The sequence below is a fragment of the Heterodontus francisci genome, chromosome 22, assembly GCF_036365525.1.
Source record: "Heterodontus francisci isolate sHetFra1 chromosome 22, sHetFra1.hap1, whole genome shotgun sequence".
NCBI classification, from domain to species: Eukaryota; Metazoa; Chordata; class Chondrichthyes; order Heterodontiformes; family Heterodontidae; genus Heterodontus; species Heterodontus francisci.
In genome coordinates, this window is record NC_090392.1 from 38,313,860 (window position 1) to 38,318,615 (window position 4,756).

General features: G+C 43.6%; 1 non-coding gene across 1 annotated transcript; it reads right to left on the bottom strand.

Moving 5' to 3' along the window:
- Positions 1–3,403: 3,403 nt before the first annotated feature.
- trnav-cac (transfer RNA valine (anticodon CAC)) lies at positions 3,404–3,476 on the bottom strand. Its single transcript has one exon. It is a non-coding gene; the product is annotated as a tRNA-Val (tRNA).
- Positions 3,477–4,756: the final 1,280 nt, after the last annotated feature.

The window sequence follows — 4,756 nt, forward strand, 5'->3', positions numbered from 1 at the left end:
TCAGCAGGGTTGCAGGGCTGAGGAAGCTGCAAGTATTGTTAAACTATACAGTCATGATCTATTTGTGGTGCTTGTTTCATTGAAATGCAATTCCACTGTGACATTTTGCAAGGCTGCAGAGGTATTGACCCAGCAATGGACGCTCAGCAGTGCACAACTCATTGCCAGGCCATTCAGGCCATCGTACCATTGCCACTTTTTTCAAAGACTTGCCAGTTGGGCCCACTTCCTTCGCTCTGCTTTTGTTTGCCTCTCCTTTCATGCAATTATCCAATTCCCTTTTTTGTAAACTCTCACTTAAGAAACTAAGTTTGGAAGAGGTGCAGCAGCTGCTGCAGTGTCAATGCACAGTGTGCCATCATTGACAAGATTCCCTTCCCCAACCACTCCAAGACATCCACTTGGGATTCTTGCCAAGTTCTGGATTTCATTTCTCATTATTTACTGATTGCACTGACACATATTTGTGCTTTTAAACTCTTTATTTTTATCAAATGCGTCCTTATTTTGCTGATTTGCAACATACAATGTGATTACCCGAGCAGTAGAATGCGTAACAGAGGCAGTTAAATAATGGGGGCGAAGCTTCGCTACAGCTATATAATGTCCTGGTTAGACCCCACCTGGAGTACTCTGCATAGTTCTGGGCATTCCACTTTATAAAGTATACAAATTGGCCTTGGTATACAGGGCAGTTCAGATCCAGCAGAATGTTTTCAGAGTTCAAATGGTTAGATTAGGAAGCCATGTCCCCGCTTCCACAGAGACAGCTGTTGGTTTCCACCTGGTGCCTCACTTGCTTCTGAATTTCAAGGTGTAGAATGAAATCAAGCAACGTAACCCAAGTTTGCAATGCATTCCATGCAATCATCAACCACATCATTCCCTTCTTCCTCACCTTAGCTGCACAGCCCTCTAAACGTTGCAATCCACGTCACACAGGATTTGTTCCAGGATTAAACTTTCAGTAGGATTATATTAATATCTGTGCCCGCATCTTGAAATGAGATTCTCAGCGATATCCAACACAAATTGAATTGTATAGATGACAGGCAAATACAGGAAAACAGGTCAGTATGCAACACAATCCCATGGTGCCTATTTTCAGATGCACAATATTCATCTTTTCCAGCAAATGAAAGAATTTTTCAGTGAATCATTTGTAAAGTCAGTGTTAATGCCATTTGTGCCTTTCTTTCTTCTCGTTTTGCAACATACTGGCGCCTAAATCCAATTAATGTATATTCATGTTTATTGGGGAGACCAAACGCAGACTGGGTGATCGCTTTGCGGAACACGTCCGCTCAGTCCGCAAGCAGGACCCTGAGCTTCTGGTTGCTTGCCATTTCAAGACTCCCCGCTGCTCTCATGCTTACATCTCTATCCTGGGCTTGCTGCAGTGTTCCAGTGAACAACAACGCAAGCTCGAAAAACAGCATCTCGTTGACCGATTAGTTTAGTTTCGTGATGCAGCACTGAAACAGGCCCTTCGGCCCACCGAGTCTGTGCCGACCATCGACCACCCATTTATACTAATCCTACACGAATTCCATATTCCTACCACATCCCCACCTTCCCTATATTTCCCTACCACCTACCTTTACTAGGGGCAATTGGGAATGGCCAATTAACCTATCAACCAGCAAGTCTTTGGCATGTGGGAGGAAACCGGAGCACCCGGAGGAATCCCACGCAGACACAGGGAGAACTTGCAAACACCACACAGGCAGTGCCCTGAATTGAAACCGGGTCGCTGGAGCTGTGAGGCTGCGGTGCTAACCATTGCACACGAGAGCGTGCCGGACTGAACATTGAGATCAATAATTTCAGATCATGACGGGCCCCCCATTTTACTTTCACTTTTTGTTATTTTTCTTTTTTACATTTTTTACATTTTTTTGTATGTTTATTTTATTTCATCTTAGTTTGTTCAGTTTACTTACCCACTGTTTTGTTTTCATGTTTGTACTTGCTGCTGTTCAATTTTCAGTCCATTAACAGTCCTATCTGTACGAATGCTTTGTCTTTCAACACACCATTAACATATTGTTTGCCTTTGCTCCATGACCTTCTGGTCAGCTATTCTGTGGCCTTGCCCAATCTGCACCTTCTCCTTTGTTATCTCTTGCTCCACCCCCACTTTACTTGCTTCTAACCTTTGACTTTTCTAATATTTGCCAGTTCTGAAGAAGGGTCACTGAGCCGAAATGTTAACTCTGCTTCTCTCTCCACAGATGCTGCCAGACCTGCTGAGTATTTCCAGAATTTCTTTTATTTCAGATTTCCAGCATCCACAGTATTTTGCTTTTATTCATGTATATTCTTCCTCAGTTCAATATGAAGGAGCGGGTTGATATTGAGCGGAGCCGCAGTGCATCTCATTTTCAACGCCACCTTGTTAGTTTTCCTGTTACTCGCCGAATGAAGAACAATACAAAGTGATAATTTGGCACGTCTGCCTGTTTCCTTAGCTTCACTTACAGAATCAGCTGTGTCCGTCTTTAAGGGAGGCAAAGTGCTCTTCGAGCTCTGCGTGACGCTGAATAGTTATGTTAATCTGCATCAATAAACCCAGGTATGTCTCTGTTACTGACTGAACAAAACGCTAATAAGTCTGTGAGCGAATGTCATAACTTAAATAACTTTTTCCCCTCTGCGTGTCATGAACCTTTACCCCTTGTCATAATTGCGGCTGCATGTTCAGAGGTGCGTTGTCAAGGTGCTTAAGACACCAAGAATCTGCCGCAGCAGTGGTTAAATTGAAAAGGATTTTTGCCCCTTTTACCCAAAAAGAAATGTTCAGGAGGAGCATTTTCCCCAAACTTGTTTCCACCGGAGATTCATCATTGCAACTCAAAGAAAGTTTCAGTCACTTGGGTGTTCTGTTCGAGCTGCTCGGAGGTTTAGTGGCCCGGATATCATGTGCCTACGTTTTGTTGAGCCTGTGCTTGGTTTCTGGGGAGATTTGGCCCGGGTTGTGCTATTTTACCTCCCTGAGATGGCCAGTAACCTGTTGATTGAGGCAGCAGACCCCTCTTGCTGCTAGCAGCGAGTAATTGGACAGTGCGGGTCAAAATATTGCGGCGTGCCCCTGTCTCAACGAATGTGGAGCTGGCGAAAGTGAATTGCTGATGTGGTTTTGCCTCGTCTGAAATGAGACTTAGATCAGCTGTTACTCAGCAAGCTAGTGTTGCAGGTTTCTATTCTAATCTGAGCCAAATGAAGTGCAAGTGCTAGGTTTTGAGGAACTTTCTGCAGCATCAGGACTAGAAAGAGGAGCGATTGCAAGGCATTGTGCACACAATGTGCAAGAGAAATAGGACTTTGAGAAATTGTGTTGTGTGAATGGGGAATGTCAATGATTGCATCTTTCGTGGTCAGACGTTTGGCTTTGTTTCGAAAATGTTTCAGCCCAGTTTCGAACTGGGGACCTTTTGCGCGTGAGACAAACGTGATCACCACTACACTACAGAAACTCAGCAGGGTTGCAGGGCTGAGGAAGCTGCAAGTATTGTTAAACTATACAGTCATGATCTATTTGTGGTGCTTGTTTCATTGAAATGCAATTCCACTGTGACATTTTGCAAGGCTGCAGAGGTATTGACCCAGCAATGGACGCTCAGCAGTGCACAACTCATTGCCAGGCCATTCAGGCCATCGTACCATTGCCACTTTTTTCAAAGACTTGCCAGTTGGGCCCACTTCCTTCGCTCTGCTTTTGTTTGCCTCTCCTTTCATGCAATTATCCAATTCCCTTTTTTGTAAACTCTCACTTAAGAAACTAAGTTTGGAAGAGGTGCAGCAGCTGCTGCAGTGTCAATGCACAGTGTGCCATCATTGACAAGATTCCCTTCCCCAACCACTCCAAGACATCCACTTGGGATTCTTGCCAAGTTCTGGATTTCATTTCTCATTATTTACTGATTGCACTGACACATATTTGTGCTTTTAAACTCTTTATTTTTATCAAATGCGTCCTTATTTTGCTGATTTGCAACATACAATGTGATTACCCGAGCAGTAGAATGCGTAACAGAGGCAGTTAAATAATGGGGGCGAAGCTTCGCTACAGCTATATAATGTCCTGGTTAGACCCCACCTGGAGTACTCTGCATAGTTCTGGGCATTCCACTTTATAAAGTATACAAATTGGCCTTGGTATACAGGGCAGTTCAGATCCAGCAGAATGTTTTCAGAGTTCAAATGGTTAGATTAGGAAGCCATGTCCCCGCTTCCACAGAGACAGCTGTTGGTTTCCACCTGGTGCCTCACTTGCTTCTGAATTTCAAGGTGTAGAATGAAATCAAGCAACGTAACCCAAGTTTGCAATGCATTCCATGCAATCATCAACCACATCATTCCCTTCTTCCTCACCTTAGCTGCACAGCCCTCTAAACGTTGCAATCCACGTCACACAGGATTTGTTCCAGGATTAAACTTTCAGTAGGATTATATTAATATCTGTGCCCGCATCTTGAAATGAGATTCTCAGCGATATCCAACACAAATTGAATTGTATAGATGACAGGCAAATACAGGAAAACAGGTCAGTATGCAACACAATCCCATGGTGCCTATTTTCAGATGCACAATATTCATCTTTTCCAGCAAATGAAAGAATTTTTCAGTGAATCATTTGTAAAGTCAGTGTTAATGCCATTTGTGCCTTTCTTTCTTCTCGTTTTGCAACATACTGGCGCCTAAATCCAATTAATGTATATTCATGTTTATTGGGGAGACCAAACGCAGACTGGGT